This window comes from Pseudopipra pipra, chromosome 6 (assembly GCF_036250125.1).
Source record: "Pseudopipra pipra isolate bDixPip1 chromosome 6, bDixPip1.hap1, whole genome shotgun sequence".
Lineage (NCBI taxonomy): Eukaryota > Metazoa > Chordata > Aves > Passeriformes > Pipridae > Pseudopipra > Pseudopipra pipra.
This window is the reverse complement of record NC_087554.1, coordinates 47,642,609-47,661,554: the sequence shown is the minus strand read 5'-3', so window position 1 is coordinate 47,661,554 and position 18,946 is coordinate 47,642,609. Positions and strand designations below refer to the sequence as shown.

Below are 18,946 nucleotides of genomic sequence, written 5' to 3'. Positions count from 1 at the left end.
GAACAAGAGCACAAGAGCTGCGTGAGTTGCCCCAGAAGATGCAAGAGCCCCATGACTGGGCAGTGGCTGACAGAAAGCAATGCCACCTCCCTGGTTTATGGCAAACATGCATCTGCCAGGCTTAACAGTTCTTGGGCAAGTTTCCTGACTTTCTAGTTGAAACCTGGCAGCACCAAGCCCCTGTGATACCACAGTTAGCACTTCTTCATTCTCCAGGGAAGGAAAGTGAACCTGGGTCATCTAGACTCTGTTGCTGTTGGAGACAAAAATGGAGATGGGCTTGATCATTGTGACTAAATGGTCCATCTTCCTGCTGTTCCTGATCTGCTGGATGCACAGCCATGATCCTTTCCATGCTGTCTGCTTTCTTGTGTGAGCAAGGTCCTCCTCTTCCTCTTCTGACAAGCAGTACAGTTTAAATCTGCTGCCTGTGGATGTTGCGTCAAAGATATGCACTCTTTTTTCAGAGATCCTGCAGAACTGGGCTTACACCTGTGAACTGGATTGCAGCTGTCAGTGAACTGAATTCAGACTGCATGGCTTTCCTTTGAAGCCATGATTCTCTTTGAATGAGGATGGAAAGAAAGATTGGAAAAATACTTTCCCCCCAGAACATAGAAGGAGAGGAGTGAGGATTTGCATGTGGCCTCTGGTCCCTCTTGGCTGAGGGAGCTTGAGAAAGGAGAGACTGCCCTCCTCAGACCTCACAGGGCTGCTTTGTTCTCTCTCTACTATCAGCTGTGGAGCATAAGCATCCTCATGCTCCAGAACAGAGCAAGGGATAGGATGCTTACGTAGGGATGACTTGTCCTCTTCTCATCTGAGAAAGCACTAAGAGAAGACATTTTCTGTGACTGATGCTTCCAGCAGCCCATGTGTGATCTGCCTTGGTCCATCTGCCATGGCTGTAGCTGGCACAACCTGTGAGAAGCTCTGACAGGAAGGAATTGGAAGACACCGTCAGTTATCACTAAAATCAGTGTGAGACAGTGATTCACAGTTTGTTGCAGAGTAGAAATGGAAACTCTTTGTGCTGCTGCTTCATCAACCCTCAATCCAGGTGGTGGCTTTCACCTTTTAGTGTGCTGATATCTGATACCTGACCATAAGGTGAGACTTTGGCACGTGGAAAGTGCCAAAGAACATGGATCACTTCATTCTTGGTTGATTATGTTGATTTATTGGAGCAAGAAAATTGCATCCCCAGTAAGAAAGTTTATTTTGTATGAAATGTGGACAGACCAGGCATGAGCTGTCCTGCATAAAAAGATAAGGAACCAGCTCGTTTTAACACATGCACATATTTGTACAGAGATCTTCTTCTTATCTTGAGAATAATAAACTTGAAAATCCTTGAAATGACCAAACAGGCCATTTAATCTCTTACCTATTGAGTAGTTTGTAAGAAATGAGAGAGCGAATTTGGGACTTTTAGCTATTAATAGAAGCACTTGCTGAGATGGAAATAAACCAGCAGGGAGGAGGCAGAACAGGGGCAATTGTTGCTGTTTTCCCTTGAGATGGCTAAATTAGAAACATTCACTCATAAATGAAGACATCCAGCCTGCTTTTTTATGTTAATAGTGACATTGTGATAAAAATGTAACAGCAGCAGGGACTAGTTTCTTTGGACAAGTATTGCCCACACCAACTACTCAGTCTTTTCTTTGGAGAAGTTTGGGTGGAGTTGTTCCCGCTACCTTCAAGAGGCAAGTTGACAACAAATTCTCTAAGAGAAGATGCCTGTGTGCATGCGGCCACATGCATTTTCTCTGTAATAATGTGAACATTTGGAATGTGTTTGTCAATACCTGCCAACAAATACCCAGAGGCCCCAGCAGGCACAGTGGGCTTCTTTCTCTTGGTTCAGCTCATCTGCTCTTTCCACTGCACAAGCAGAATGGTCCAAGTCCTGGGCATGCAGGGGAGAGAGGTACAGCCCATCCTGGAGCACAAGGTATCTGTTCCTGCTGGTGCTAATGGGGTTGAGGAGAAGGAGGAACAAGGGAGAGCTGAAAGACAGGAGGCTTCAGCAAGTCTCATGTGCATTTAACTTTCAGAATTGCATGTCACACCTCAAAAGAAAACCAGCCTTGGAGAGAAATGCTCTGTTTTCTTCTACTGCCTAGTGGTGCAAGGAAAAAGAACATGGCAAGGTAGTATATATATTACAGATAATTTAATATTATATAATACTTAAATGTCATGAGGACCATAAGAAAAAGGCCAAAAGCAATGCAAGACAGTCCAACCTTAGGACTGGTAGACTTAGGTGCTGTGATCTATAACACAATCTTGGGCAAGACTCTTATGCCCAAATCCAACTAAACAATAATTTCTTAATGCGTATTAGGGTATCTCATGTTCCCAAGAATCTAAATATTTTTTTTGCTCTGGGGTTATAATTCCTTGCGTTTATGTTCTGTGAGATGAGGATAATAATAGTGCTTTTCACTGCCCAGAGCTGCCAGTTTACAGAATATTGGCTCTGCTTCATATTCTGATCCTCCACTAATGGAAGAACCTTTTAACAGGGTTGTAAAAAGCAGAGCTGTTCATTAGCTTTTGTAGGGAAATGTGTTTTGGGTTTTGGTTTGGGGTTTTTTTCCCTATTGAACTCCTTATTCCGAGAGATACGCTTGGAAAATTACTGTTTTGGGTAGAAATTTGGGGTTTAGAGTGTCTAGTTCCAATGTAGTTACTTTCATCAGTGGAGTATCAAACCTTTTGACTTCACCTTGTTTTCTTTTCAGCTTTTGATATTCTGGGCTTCCTGTCTTTGAAATAATAGTGACGGTCATGCTCTGTTTGCTGATGACTTGGTTTTGGTCAACTTATTGAATTAATAGCAAAGCTGCTATCTCTCCTTGTTAAAATAAATCACTTTTCATTCACATGACATAATTTTTTAAAATGAGCTTTTTTCTCCTCCTCTTTTGTTGTTGTTGTTGTTTTGGGATTTTGTTAGTTTATTTTTTCTGAGTTTGGTTTTTTTTTTTTATTTCCCCCCACACGAAGGGTACCTGACAATCTTTGCAGGAGTTTCTTTTCAGGAAGATGATTCACGTGGTGCTTCTGTAGAGACTGAATATTTGAATAATTTATTTATTATTAGCATTCAGTGTGTTTGCAGTGGTATTATTGAAGAAGTAAAATTAAGTCAGAGGGGTTGTGCAGTGTGTCCCTAAGGGAGTAATTTGAACAGCAGAGCTCTCCTTTGTTTGGGAAAGTAGGTAAAATCCTAGTGGGGCTGCTGGGGCCTGGGGGGTGCTGGTAAGGACTTGTGTTTGTGAGAGGATTTTGTAATGGCTTTAACACTGTGCAGTCAATAAAAAATCCCAGTGAGAGACTGAATTTTGCAGTGATTCATGCAGAAATGGTCACTTTGGGGTGACATTTTTAGCTCTGCATTCTGTACAGGACATATAGAGAGCGTTGTATGGATTAGCCGTGCAATGTGTATGTAGTCTTTTTATTCATCTTCTTCTAGTTGAGTGTGTAAGACAATGGCAAAAGCTGTAATTTGTTAAGTGCCTGAAGTGTGGTCCTGTTAACATTGATATTAGAGCCATTAGTAAGGAAATGTGACTGCTGGCTGTTTATATTCCTTGTGACCAAAATGTCTGAACTACCTTTGGCCTCTGAAGTTGAGAAGGAAGAAAACTGAACTGCGACAGACAGGTCTGGGTAATGGTAGATTCTGTTGCAGAGTACACCAAGATAAGTTAAATTCCTAACGTGTTTAAACTCAGTAATGTATGTTTTAGATCTGCATAGGTGTCTTTGCTGTCTTTACAGATAACTGCTTATTTTGTAACAGTCCTGCATAGTGACTTCTGAAATCATTACTTCTGAGTGACTGAAGATGAAGATTACTAACTCTGTTTACTTTCCTTGACAACTGGAGAGTGTGAATGAGTGCTGCAAGGCAAGTCTTACCGCAGTGCTAACCTTGGGCAGAGGTTCTGGGCACAGGTGTTTGTGTACCCACCTGTTTTACCTTCAGAATCAACTGCTGTGTGAGCAGTGGCAGTAAAACAGCACTTTGCAGTACACACCAGAGAGAGGGGTAACTGCTCCTGCTGCAAGTCCCCACAGTGCTGGCCTGGCTGCCTCAGTAACTGTTGTAGTGTAGGAAAGATAAGATCAGGGAGGTTCCCCTAAGAATAGAGGAGGTGAGGAGTTGGATGGTCCTTGCCCAGACAGAGTTCAGTGCTGAGGTAACCTACAGGTAGTGTTGCTCCAAGGATGCTGCTAAATGGCTTCAGTTATGTTCTTAGTTTCTTTTCAGGTTGCTTCTGCAGGTGATGTGGCTGTGACTTTGCAATTTGAACACTGGAATCTATTTCCTTTAAGTTGCCAGTAGCTGATCTCACCTTTTTTAGGAGAAGTATTTTCTGTAACTGGCCCTTCTGTAGGCATCAGCGCAGCTGCTTTTGTCCAGAGACACATCCCACATATCCCACCTACAAACATATGTGTGGGACTTACAAATGGGGCTCTTGGGTTTCAGTTGGATGAAGGAAGATGGAGACAACATAGAGAAAGAGAAATGACAAGTTCCTGTTCAGTGACTTTCTCCTTTACTAGGACTGTCATACACCTTCCAGTGTTTTCCTTTCTTTTCCAGGAGCTGTGGTCTGCTCAGAGTGAGGGTTCTTTTCATGGTTATTTGTGTCCAGGGTTGCTGGATGCCTGGCGGCACAGTGAGATCATCTCCTAAGGGGCTGTCATGTAGTTGGGAAGTACTGGATGTTATCACTGCAGATACAGAGACAAGTCTGGCAGCAGTTGGTAACAAACCTTTTTTGTAAGTGGAATTGGGGTCCAGGCCACTTTTGGCTAGGCTGAGGCTTAGCGTAGGAAATTTCAGTGGCTTGCACTGAACATAGCATACCACCAGTTAGATCACATTTTACAAGAGCAGAAGTCAGCGTTAGAAATCAGTGGTAAAATTTGTATAGTAACTTGGAAAATGGTAGAGTATGGAAAGATTTATTTTCTGTAACTGTGAAATTATTGTGATTATTGCCATCAAAATCTCTGGGCTGATGAGCTGGAGCATATGCTTCATGCTGAGAGCCTGTGAATGTTTGGCATTACTAAAATGTGAAGGTGGCTGGTATTAGAAGCAATCTTGGCTTTCATAAGTCTAGAATCTGTTTGAGAGCACAGCTACAAGAGAGGCGTAAGCCTGTGCTTTACATGGAGATTGCTAAAATAAGAATAATATTGCAGTTGTGTTGCTATGAGCAGTTTTGGTGATGTGCAGATTGCTATGAGCAAGGGAAAGCTGTTGTCAAGTTGGGCTGTTCCTTGACTACATGTCAGGTTTCTTGTGCCAGACCTATATTGAGAGAATTAAAACAGAAGGTTTGGGAATTTTTAAGACGCTCTCTTGCTATGACCTGCTTGTGTAATGGGCAGTTACATGTTTTTGGATCCCTGGCAAAGCCAAAGCTTCATAACTAGTAAACAGAAGAAAATTATGGGAAAAACAGTGATGATGATCAAGTCCAAGCAATGTTTGTGTCTTGTGGGTTTTTTTGTATGTTGTTTGCGTTAATGTTGTTCATGGTTAACATTGGCAGTAATTTTCCCTCTTTACCATGCTAAGAATTTCTTCCTGCTGGTCAGAGCAGATCTCTGTGCTGCTGGTTAAAGATTGGTAAGTTCTTGATTATTTAAAAGGCATTTCTTAAACATCTAGAAAAAAATGGCAAATTAATGGAAGTGGAATATTACTAGGAGAGCTTAATTTTATTTGAACTGCTGAGAAAAGTAGACGCTATCTTGAATTGAAAGCGTGGTCAGTGGCTTGCATGTTTCACTGCTGTGTGTTATTTAAGCTAAATGTGAAAAAATCCATTAGTTTCAGATATTGGAATAAATTTTGCCGCTAGAAATTTTTCAGCTGTACACTTGAGAGTATTCAGAGCTATCAGATGGCCAAGTTTGTTCTTACAACTGTGAATTCATAATTTGGTTTTCTGAAATTTATAACAGACTAGAAAATGAATTGGGACGGTGAGAGGGAAGGAGGCAGGATTTTATTTTCTTTTTCAGTACAGTGTGTTCAGAAATCCCAAAACCAAAGCTGGGGCATCTTTTGGGGTAAGTAGCGCTTTACACTACACTACTGGTTTCAAACTATTTGAAATACACCTGCCAAGACAGTAGACTATGAACTACTCTATACAGCACTTCTTCCTCGCGTCCCTCACCCTTTGTAAAAGAAAGATTAAGTTGCACCTGAATCTTGAAAGATGAATTTTTACAAAACAGTCCTCTCTAATCAGCAGAGTGGAATAAACTCATTTTCTTACAAAGGTAAGAGTCCGTAAGACTTTTCAACTAGTAAAAATATTTATCCTCTCTTTGATGTGTTTAATACTGATCCTAAATTAGCCAAGAAAACATGACTTTTCTTTAAATTATTTTAGGACAACTTCTGTCAATTTGAAAATAGGATTATAGGATCCTTGGCTTCATCTTACATGTAATTTCTCTTAGTTTCCTTTCTCTTTATAGGTCAGAGTGTTACAGTGCTTGCAATTGCATACAATAAAGGTAATAAATTCTTTTTCTCTCTGACAGTATTTATTTCTGTGCCTAACCCATCATTCTGCTGTCTAGTACACAAGAAGAATAAGGTGAAATTGAAATTAAAGTTGTTTATACAGTGATGGAAAATTCCAGTCCTGATTTTTATATACACGCATATTTTGAATCAAGGTACTTGATTCGAGATACTCGAACACTTCCTGCATATCTTTCTTTTTCATATTTCTGCAGTACATCCTTGCTTTGCATCATTTAAACATAGTTTATTTATTTTGTGTGAATCCGTACGTTGGTTTTCATCATAAGAAGATAGGAACTACTGCTTTGTGAACCACAAGTTGAGTTTCAGCACTCAGTTTCTGTTATTAATATATTAAGTAATTTGTTTCTCCTGAGAAATAAGAACAATACGTGATTTCTCCTGGAGGTGAAAAAATAAAATAGCTAAGGCCACACCCACTTGATCAACTGTGTGTGTACAAATATTTCTGTGCATGTGTGTATATTTAAATAAATGCATTTAAATATAAATATATATGGTTATCTAATATATTGAACATGTACAAAGAAATACACAGTTATGTAGAAAAATTTCCCTTTTTGTGCTAAAAATTCGGTGCATCTGCCCCATTCTCATTGTCACAAATGAGCAGTTTGGCCGCTTAAAGAAACATTCTCAAAGGTATTGGCAAAAGCAGGGTTTAATATGAACTTGTGAAAATGAAACTTTACAGAGTTCACTCGATAGAGTGAACCTTATTACACAGGTTAAAACGTACCAAGGAGGATCAGATTAGAAGCAACTTGGAATGATTTACATGGAAGCCAAGAATGCAAAAGGGGCTAAGGGTGAAAAGGATATGGATGCAGAGATAAAGAGGCAAAAGGGTTTAGCACTTCTTAATCATTGAGTACTTGAACATTTGCAAAGTGATTCGATAGGGTTCACTACAGTTATAAGTATGTGGTTGAGTTAGTAACATTCATATAATCATCAATTCACACACAGGTAAAACAATATGTACATCTATTTCTATGTGTGTAGAGGTACCTATCAAAAATAGGCACCTCTCGGGTTCAGTGACATATTCGTATCAAATCCCTTTGTGTTTCCTACCCAGGTGAGGGTTGCACCTTGAGGAGCATGGATATGGGGGGGGAATATCAGCCTAGGCCTCATCATCTGCAGTGATGCTTTGAGGTTCTCAAGCTTAAGGGTTTGCGAGCTCTATAAACATTTTTTTCCTCTTTTATGTTTCTGTCAGTTCTCTGTTCCGGTCCTCTAGAGCAGAACTGAAGTTGTTCCCCTAATGATTTTTCCTCCCCATTCCACTTCAAGCAGTTCAAGTTTTGATCGCTGCAATTGGCATTGCTAATGCTTGAGGCAATTTGGAGTTAAATAAACTAGGTTGATTGTAAAGTTGTTTTGTTGAAAAAAAAAAAAATCCTTTAATCTTACATTGCCATGAATTTGTGTTGAAATTATGTCCATGTCAATTTACTCTGTTACCAAAGATAGGTTTCTATCTGTGTCTTAGATAGAAGACACCTTATTTGCTGTATGAAGTCTAGAGAGGTCGAGGTACATTTCTGGACCTGTCTTTTGCAGATTTTGCTCATGAGAGAGGAGACTTATTTTGTTGGGTTTCTTTTAATAATATCACAACTTACCTTGATCACACTGAAAAACCGCAAGAATAAATAGGTCTGCATTTTCAAACTTCTTGTAGAAGTGAGTATGTGATTTGAAAGCATAGAATAGCAAATGCTGACCCAGATGCATGATCAATTAAGAAATTGGAGAATTTCATTTATTTATTTTATTGGGTTGCCATCAGTCTCGGAGCTGTTCTGGCTATTTGGTTTTGCTTTTTGGCTTTTCTAGATAGTTCCTTTTATTGTGTCTGTAACTTAGCTGCTGCTTTAAATTGATTACAATGTCTTGCACAAATACAGCTCTTTCTACCCTTCCTAAGCAAATGAAGCCGGTGTATTATTTGTAAGAAGATGAAGCCTGAAACATGTGAATTGATGTCTGACTAAGGGTTTGACATGACTGTCACAGAGTACAGCGCTGACACTTTTCTTGGTGATTTTGACGGTATTAATTACTGACAAGGCAACCTGTGTACGACATGAGTGCTCAGCATGTAGTTTCATACAGAAAGGTACTTCTACTCAAATTGATACTCAAAATACCCAGCAAACCCTTAATTTCCTCATAACTTCTGTTGAACAACTTAATGCTGGAAGGAAGAAATGACACATGGCAGAACTGGATGGGGACAGAACATAGTGAGCACACGGTACTGCAAGGTCACGACTCCCTGGCTTTTCAGTTCAGTCACGATGGGGCTAGCAGGGCTCCAATTACTTCTGAAGGACAGGATCATAATTTACTGGAAGATTTCTGAAATTAATCCTTCTGAAATTTTGTTCCTAGGAGGAGCAGTTACTCTTTTGCCAAACTTGCAAGGGCATATAGGTCTGTGACATCATGAATTATTTTGTAAACATTCCATGATTTGACTGTTATCTTTAGAGATCCCCCCTCTGTCTACATGGATATGTTTTTCTTGAAGAGTGACATACATTAAACTCTTCCAGCAAAGATGATAAAACAAACATTGCTGAGTTTTTTACTGATACTTCACTTTCTCTGTGATTAACTGCAACAAAAAATCTTAAATATGTGTTTTAGGAAGAAAATGAAATATAAAGGTTCAGAATGAGATTTGCTAGTACAGATGACCACTGAACAGCTGTTTAGCCATGTACAGATTGAGTAAAATAGCTCAAGATGATGCTAGTGAATTACTAGTCTAACTAAAGGCATCTTTTTTTTTTTTTAGGTTTGGTTTGGTTTATGGGTTGGGTTTTTTGTGCATTTTTTTTGTAGTGTATCTGAACAAATAGAGATGTGCACAGTACTTTGATTGTAATAACAATCATTTCCACTGTAGATCAGTTTAAAGTAATAATAAGAGAAAAAATGTATCTTAGAACAGATCTTCACGGTTACGGGACAAGAGATCCTATAGTCTACAGTTCCTCTAGATGTTTTATTCAGCTGGTAAACCTGTTTTATAAGCTGAAATTCTTTTCCAGATAATATCCTAGGGGAGTATACTCTGTAATCCTGACAGGAGGAGGGACAGCTTTATAGACCCAAGACAGCATGCAAAGAATCTTAAAACTGCTTTTTTAAACAGCCCATCACCTGCAGTTTGGGGCACACCCAAGTGTTTTAGTGGCTGACCAAGAGTCCTGAGAGAGGAGTGGAGCTTCAGCAGTTCGTGCTGCCTGTCTGCTGCCTTAGAAAACTTGAGTTTGAAATGTCTAGTTGTGGCTTCATTTTGAACTCTGAACTCACGGGGGCAACTGTGTCTGTAAATGTGCAACCCCTCCACCACTCTTTCCACATGTTTCAGATTATTGTACATATATCACTACACAAATAATTTTACTGAAGGTTGGAATATTCTTATCAAGGCACATGAAGTGCATGAATCACTGTGTGGCAGCAGGACTGCCTGATGTGTTCCAGTGCAGCACTCAACAGACTTGAGGCATTGTCTTATTACAGGTCACTTTTTCAACATCAGCTTTCCTCAATTCTTCATTTATGTTGTTTCTTCAGTATTTATTAACAAAAAATCAGGAAGAAAAATGGGCTGCTGACTTTACGTAGGAAGACAGCAAGCTGAAGCCTGTAGAAGTTCTTCCCTGCAGGCATGACGTTTTGTCATCCAGCAGCAAAAAAAGCCTGTATGATAAGTACCTTCAGGTATGCAAGCTGCATGCAAAATAATAAACAAGAGTTTCCTGTTGTCCTCACTGGTTGGAAAGCAGCAGTTACCTTTGGCCAGGAGTCTGGCTGCTTAGGGGAGTCACTGCTTGGGAAGGGTGATGATCCTCATCTGCCTGATGCCAGGAGGCCCCTGCGAGGGGCAGGGTGAGGTGGCCTCTGTGAAAGGAAGCAGTCTGTGGGTTTGATCCCACCGTTCCTGTGAGCAGCTACTGTTTTGAAAAGAGGCAATTTGAAAAGCACTCTTTGAGATCTGTGAAAGGAGAAACCAGCTGATAGGGACTAATTTGAGTAAACTATGGTTAATATTAAAGATGTCTTTAGAAATGCCTCATTGCATCTGTCGCCTTTCTGAGAATTTGGATACTTTTTTTCTCTGCTTGGATTCCCTGAGCTGACAAGGAACAGTTTTACATCAAGCACTAAGTTTCCTAAATAACTCAAGATTTAGCTAATTCTCATGAATTTAGAACAAATGCTGAAGTTTGAGAAAATTTTGACATGCTGTTCTTGTTATACCAACACAAAGATTCATCGCAGCTTTCACTGCACTGCTTTGTGGTGGTGGTTTCACAAGTCATATTTCTTCTACACTTGCCGAACCCCGCCATAATGCATTCTACTGACAAAGCTGACTGTCAGTTACATTAATTAGCTATTGGTGGTGATTTGTCTCCTACAAGTCAAATACAGGCTGGAAAAAATAAGCTTATATCTTTTCCATGCAATTTTAATTCAGCTCTCCTGTTATGTGTACTTTAGGATACAGATCCTCTCATTATAAAATTGCTTAACCTGTTTGTTTTTTTTTCCATTCGTCTCTTGCTTTATTTGGTGTATTAACTGTGGAAACTCAGATTTGGAGGACTACTGTAAATCTACTGAAATGTATAATTTCCTAGCTTTTAAGTGCTTCACCTTTTTTGGTGGGTGGAGTTGGATTTGGGTTTTTTTGGTTCTACCAGCTTCATGAATTTCATTTAGGTTTGTTATTTGTATATGTAGGAAAATCTAGACTCAATTCTATCACACTTCTGCATTCTGCTTGCCAATTCTGTATGAGATGGAATGAATTTGTATATTGTATTGTCTGAGGTGCTCAAAAGAATAATAAAAAAATGAACTCTTGAGCACACATTCTAAAAGTTTTATTCTGCTCAGACAGAGACTGAGGTATCCATTTAACAAAAAATTATTCTGTTACTTAGTTGTTTAGTCAGTGGGTTGTTCCCCTTGCCTCTGTCCAGTACAGTTGCTAGTGTCATTATTTATTATTTCATTCACTGAAATTGAAACTGTGGGTCAGTTCTGTTATCAAGGAAATCCATATGCATTTTTTAAGACTTCATAAGCTTGTCACTCTAATAGAAGTGTAGTATCTGGTACCTAAGTTTATTCAGGCAGTGCTTTTCTGTAGGTGTGGTATGGCACTTGGCAGAAAATCAAGATGAGACTGTGGTATCCAGTGTCTAAATGTAACATGTCTAAATAGGACCCCTTAGATCTTTTTTGTTGTTCTCAAAAACTATGGAGTCTTTTCAGGAGTGATAAATTACTTGGATCATGATAATAACTGAGCAGTTGCCCCATACAGCACTTGTCACTCAAAGTACTTCAAAGCATTATCAAATCACAAAGCACCCCTTTTCATGGGTTTGGGTGAGCACTAGCACCCCTGGCTTAAATGAAGAGTTTGAGCAACTTCTTCAGAGCGAGCCTGGACCTATCAGGTGTGGCAGAAGCCACAAGATCCCTGATCCCTTCTTGATTCCTGCATACTTTTTTAAAATCCACTTTGAGAGAGATTCCCATCATAGTCCAGAAGTGTGCCCCAAAATTATTAATTATCTGCCTGTACATTTTGGACACAGAGTTTCCAATGAATGAAAAATTGCATGGTCTCTCAGTTTGGTAGGAAATTTTCTTTATTGGTAATGGACATTTACAGTGAGATTGCTTCACGGAAGGCCAGAAATAGGCAGGTGTTACACAGGGTGAAAGAGCTTCTGCACTTGGACGAATGAGAAGGTCCACATCATGACCAAGGAGTGGGGAAAGGAATCGGGGAATAATGCATTATCTGTGAGGAGAGGTTATAAATCCCATTAGCACTTCCATGACTAGAGAAGGCTATCTTTTTATCTCTGGTAGTCTGTATGATTCCTCATTGTAGGCGTGGCTGCTGTGTAATAGCTGGGCTAGCTTTCATATTTCAAACCCCAGTGACACCTTCTGCTGTGGATTCCTGAACTTTGGCATATGAACTCTCTGAAATTTCTGTCAGGAGACTAAGCATATCTCAGGTGTTGTCCCATGGGTATCTGTACTGGCAGTTGAGGCTGCAAATATGTGTGCAGCTCACCATGTCCATACAGCTGTTGGAGCAGTCTTGTAAGCAGGTATGAGCTCTCTCATTTCCCACAGTATTTCTTCTATTTAAAGCCCTCAAATCACAGAGCACTCAAATTAAGTAGTTCATGCACTTTGGAATTGAAGAGACTGCCTTGGAGAAACTCTCCAACTGCAGCTGAATTAATGCTAACCAGGGCCTGAGGATTGCTAGAAATAAATAACGAGTGGATAAGGGGCTGAGAAACCTGGCAGAGTTTCAGAAAGCAAAGGTGGGGTGGCTGGGGAGCATTATCTTATCTAAATGGTAATTTCTATTCTGTACGTTAATTAAAACACATAGTGTACAAACTAGCATTTAGCAAATCTTTCTGAGAATCTTTTCCTAAGGGGATGTTTTGGAAGTAAATTGTGAGTTGTACATGCCTGCTCAGCACAGCCTGTAAGAACTGTACTGAAGCAAACAGTCCAAATTATATGCTGTCTTTAAGCAATGGGGTTTTATATATATGTTGATAGTTTTGGAGAATTGTTTTTATTTTGTTCATAATAATGCATTTTGGATATCATTATGTCAAGAAGGAACAAAGCAATGTTTGTGAATCAGTAGAGGTGAACAGTTTGAGATGGAGAAGTCTGAGTCACAAATACAGAAAGGAGTCATCAGTTTTAAAAGAAAATTTTTGATAGGAATTAAGGAGTTTTACTTATTTCTTAATGATTTTTCTTCATGAAGGCTGCTTGAACAAACTTATCCATGAACCAGTTTGGATGAGTTAAACCTGTCATAGGTGGGTCTGGTTGTCTGTTTATTGTTGGTGTAGAAACAAGGTTCCCATTTAGTAATCAGAAAATATTTACATGGCAGGCATGTTTTTCATCATCTTGTCAGTTGTGCTTTCTTTGCATACATGAGTCTGATTTGTAGGCATCCTTGCTTCTTCATATCATCCCAAATTCTGTGTCTTGGGTGGAATGATCTCATGCACTGGAAGAGATGGGTACTGCTGATATTTTATTTGCTACTGTGCCTTTTTGTGGAACATAGGCACATAACACCTCAAAAAAAAACTCCCCCTGCAAAATACTTCTCACTTGAAAAACAGTAGAATTTCTTGGATTTGTAATAATTGCAATGATTCCAGGCGCAGCAAATGAATAATAATGAGAGCCAAAGAGCAGTCTTCTACTAGGTTTAGAGGCTGGAATTTTGATTTTTGTTTTTTAAACTTTTGCAGAGGGCAAATATTTCCTGCCATGGGAAAAAAAAGTTATAAATGCCTGTGTGGAATTAAAAGATATTTGGAAATGAAATGCAACCCTGTGCCCCAAATACAAAATTGCGTGTGGTTTGCCTGGGCATTTCAGGAAAATCCACTGATCCACTGTCCTAATCTAATCCAAATAATTAGATTTTGGATTAAGGTAGGCTATAGTCATCAAAATCAGAACAGGTAGAGATAATTTTTGTCCAGTCTGAACCCTCTCTTATTATGCCTGGGTTTTTTTTCCTATTTATAAACCTCTGTATCTTTCACTTCAATGATTAATCTACAGGCAGAGAGCAAAAGTTATTAAGGCTAGAAACAGACAAAAAGATAAATGCTGACCTTTCTAATTGGCTCTTGAAACCTGAAATATTTACTGCTTGGAGGATTTATAATGTTTGTGGAATGATTTGTCATCCAAATTAAGTATTCCTTCCTTCTTCATGAAGCCATGCAAACCTCAGATGAATAAATATCTGTTGGTGCCTCCATGGAATGGATTTTTTTACATCATGGTAGAAAGGAATCTTACTTCCAAGCAATTCACAAAAAACTTCAGTAGCCAAGCATACTTTACTATTGGTTCCCTCACTTGCTTTGCTAAGTGCGATCATGGCTGGAAATGAATGGTTCGCTTTTTTATCTGAAGTCTTTGGCACCAGGAATCAAGACTTAATCATTCTCTGCCTTGATGGGTAGCAGAGCATAACGGCTCTCCCAAAGCTGACAGGATGGTATTTTGTTCTTTGTGCATGTTCTCTGAGTTAGTGGAAAGAGCTATAAAACCTGTGATTCTTTGCTGCACTGTGGATTTGATGTTTTCAAGACTAACTTGGAGGGGGTTTTTTCTCTGCTAGTGCTGAAGCTGAGGTGTCTGACCGAGAACGGGCTTGTTTTAGCTGTGTTCTGCAAACTAGCTAGGATTAACTATTTGCATTGCACTGTATTACAGCAGGTTTTATTCACAGACAGTAGTAACTTCAGCATTTCACTGACAAATCTATAGTCTCTTGTCACAATAAGAATTCAGTAAATGTGATGAAGTGCATTGCCTTTGTTGCAGTGTTGATCTGTGAAAAGTGACTGTGAAAAGAATGCTAGAAAGTACTGTACTTTTACAAAGGGGGGGGGAAGGCAAGCATAAAAACCTCAAAAAGACCTTTTCTGTGGCTTTGTTGCTGTGATAAATGCAGTGCGTTCCAGGGACTTCTGAAAGTGAGTCTTTAAAACAGGCATGACACACAAAAGTGCAAATGCACTGAACTAATCTTGAAGAGTAAGTAAAATCACATTGTGTTTGACTTTAAAAGGAGTGGTAAGCTATCCTACTGGGCCCCTGATGGATAAATGAATATTGATGTTTCAGAATCAAAGTCTCCTGTGTAAATTCACTCTTAAGTGTTATGTAACAGCTGAGGATTTTAGGAGAATTATGACGTAAAAGCCTGATGTTTATTTAATAAACTGATCATTAATTACACTTAAACAATTTACTTCTGGGGTGAAATGAGGAGTAGCTTTGCAGCTCTTTTTATTTCAGTTGCAGCATCTGTTGCAAGCCTAAGTTTCTCTTCCCTGCTGCATTGATGCTGTATGCATATTTTTTGGCAGTGCTTTAGCATAGCTTGGTTGCTTATTTATTTTGGAAGAGGTGATATATGCCCACTCTAAGAGACACTGACTGGTTTGCTTGGGACAAAGAGCAGAAGCAAATTGTCGAGCCACTGTAACTGGTTTTGGTCATGGTTTCCTAGACATGCTTTCCTTTTTTTCCCCATCTCTCTTTTACCACTTCCAATTAAATGATGTAGGGGAAGGCATCTGTCATTTTACCAGTTTTATAAAAAGATTAGTTTGTAGGTAGTTTATGATTAAATTTTCTCAGCACCTCTGCTGTGGTAAGTGGGAGGGATCCATCAGTATCTAGCAAGATTTTCAAAAGCTTCAAATAATATGCCAACTACTTAAAGTTTGGAACCACTTACCAGTCGTGTATCTGAATCTACCATGTACTGTGGCATCCATTCAGCTTAGAGCTGGTTGCTCTGAAGTGAGAAGTAGGCTCACACTCAAAATGTTTGAACTTTGGTATTGCCTCAATTTCTGCATTTCTTGATTCTGCTGTCTGAATCAAGAAAGAAGAATGGGCATTTCATAGTTACACTTTCCAAGGCATGGAAGTCCTGACCTAGAACAGAGATTGTGGAAATAGTTGCAAATGTTGTAGAGAAGGAAGAGTTAGTACCTGACCTGCTTCCAGGTCAGCAGTGACCCAAAACACTACATGGGAGATCAATTAAAGAGGTAAGAAAGTCAGTATTATCCTGTTGAACTAAAACCAGAACATCTTACAACATCAGTTCTTCCCGAAAAATCTATATTTTTCAAGAATAATTAACCCCAAACTTTGCAATGAAAACCTGAGTTTCTTGTTAGCCAGAGGTTAGTATAAAATTTACATTTCCTGAGAGGGTAAACAGTTTTAAGATAATGATGCTCCAGTTTGATGATAATTCCTGCAGTCGTCTTTTCCTGTGGCCATTAGCGGAACAAAAGCAAACATGTTGCTCCTACTTGAGCCTGTGGTATGAGACAGTGTACACAGCAAGCACCACTGGTGGTTGGTAAGAGCTGTTTGGGGGAAATATTGACCAGTTCTTTTTAGGTGAAAAATACTATATTTCCCTCCCCTCCCCCTCACACCTTTTGACAGCATGGATTTGCTTAGTTTCTGGGGAAGTCCTGATTTCACACACATTAATTAAGAAATGTGTGCACAAGTTTTGCACTGTGTCTATGTACTAGCAGAGAACAGTGGTATAGTGTTGCCTTGTCTAAGCATAGGTTTTATTTGTTTTCCTTCTTTTATAAAGGAGCTTCAGGGAGGCGATACATCAGCTGATAGAGCAGAATACTGAATACTAGTACTAAAGCCACTTCTTTGTTACCCATGTGCTGAGCCCTGGTACCAACCCGTGTGTCTGATACACACAGTGCACTGTGATCACTGGTGGGCTAATCCACAGGTGGTGAAAACACCAGCAGTGATGTTCAGCCGTGTCACATGGAGAACTAACTGTTCAGCCCCTGGAAGTCTGTGGAGTTACAGAAGCTTTCAGCAAAAGATTGCAGACTGTGCATGTTTTCAGTGAAGGAAGTTTTAAGAAAACTTTTCCATAAAGACTGAGAGTTTGCTGTGATAATGCTGACAAGTGCCTTTCATGTAGCTGTAGTTTGAACAAGAGAAAAAAAGATTGAAAATACTGGCAAAAACTATGGGCTTGAAGCTTAATTAGGGCATGTTTCTTGTAAAATGAATTGCAGGAGGGGACAAGTTTCCACCTCATATTTAATCATATTTGTACAACTTTTTATACAGTAATTATGTGTTTTACTCTGAACATCAAGTTTTACTGGTAAGTAAATGGTATCAGCTGAGTCTGAATGTTAAGTGTGAGCAATGTTTAAAAAGCAATTAACTCAGAGAGGTGTACTGAGAGATAAATGGGGGAGGAGGCAAGCAACTGAAAATGAAATGATCTTGCTGTAACAGTTTAATGTTCAAGAGATGTGATAGGGAAGCAATTCATGCGTTGCCTGAACTTCTGCTGGGCTTTTGCATAGGGCAAATCGTGGGGCAGCACAGCGTTTGTTGAATGCAAGGCTTCAGCTGGCAGTTTGCATTTTCCCAGTGGCTTTCCTTTGCCCACAGTATCGACAAGTGTTTAATTACATAAACATCATTTACTGAATATAACATAACTAATTATAAAAAGTGTAGGGTTTATTATGATGTTGGAAGACATTAAAGAAGTGAGATTTTATCAGTCTAACTTTTCCCCCCAGTGACTCATGGACCTGTATGCAGCATGCTGCCAGTTGAATGATTTACAGCTGAGACACGTGTTTGAAACTAAACAGGGTGAAACTCTGAAGAGGTTGCAGCAGTACTATCAGGTTATCTAAGGGACCTTTTGACTACTAATCAACTTAAATATTTTCTTTGTATGCAATTCTCTCACCCATGCAGGTGTGTCTGACTGCCGGTCACGTTACTGGGGGCAACACCTGTACAGGAGCTGAACAGCCCCCCTGTGGCTTTTATTTATTTGGATCTTTCAATCAAGTATTTCTCTTCCCTTCAGAAATGACAGACAGACCCTGAAGTAATAGAATTTGTGAAGTAAATTTAGAGAGATGCAACAGGTGATGAGTCACTACTTCAGTTAAAGTTTCTGTATTTTAAAATGCGTATATTGTCTGTAACCTAAAATTCTTCCCAAATATTGGGCTGGTTTTAATTGTTTATGAAGTTCAGGGAGAAAATTATTTACCAAAGTTAGGGAAAGTAAATTATGACACTGATTCAGCTTGCCAAAAGAAAGAAAATTTAGTTTCTGTACTGTATTAAAAACTAATTTCTTTAAAGACTGTCCAGATTTTTGTTTCTAATTCGCACAAGTGCAGTAGAAATTATTTAATATGCAAAGCAGCAATATTTTGAAATATTAGTAACTTTTATAAGCATCGCTGCAATTACTATATTTAAAAATACTTATTTGGAAATAATTCATAGCGCTTTTTTTTTTTTTCGTTATGGATTATGCAGAACTGTAGCTGTACCTCCCAAGCACTTAGCTGGGGCAAATTTTGCGTTGCTGAGTGTTTGTTAATGCAGTTTTACAAGTAAATTCTCTTTGCAGATACACTATATACCAACAAAAACCATTTTTGCTGGCACAGCTGAATTAAATAAGTAGAGTAACTTACTTCAGTGGCATCATCAAATACCACCAGTTGGCACGTGGTGACTCCGTGTTGTTCTGTCACTCACCAAGCTTGGATGCCTGCTGAGAACTGGCTGTAATCTGGTTCCTCAGCAGTGTGAGACCATTCATGCCAGGATCATACCCCAGCCCTGCTACACTCCGCTTGCCCCTGGCTTCATCCAGAGGTG

General features: G+C 39.3%; 1 protein-coding gene and 1 long non-coding RNA gene across 10 annotated transcripts in view; one reads left to right on the top strand and one right to left on the bottom strand.

Annotated features, from left to right (window-relative positions):
• Positions 1 to 18,946, top strand: part of FOXN3 (forkhead box N3) — a 208,150-nt gene that overhangs the window by 135,782 nt on the left and 53,422 nt on the right. The gene's annotated exons all lie outside the window — the stretch shown is intronic.
• LOC135416149 (uncharacterized) lies at positions 13,488 to 14,465 on the bottom strand. The gene is made up of 2 exons (XR_010431465.1): positions 14,332 to 14,465; positions 13,488 to 13,709 (listed from the first exon to the last, which is right to left on the bottom strand). It is a non-coding gene; the product is annotated as an uncharacterized LOC135416149 (long non-coding RNA).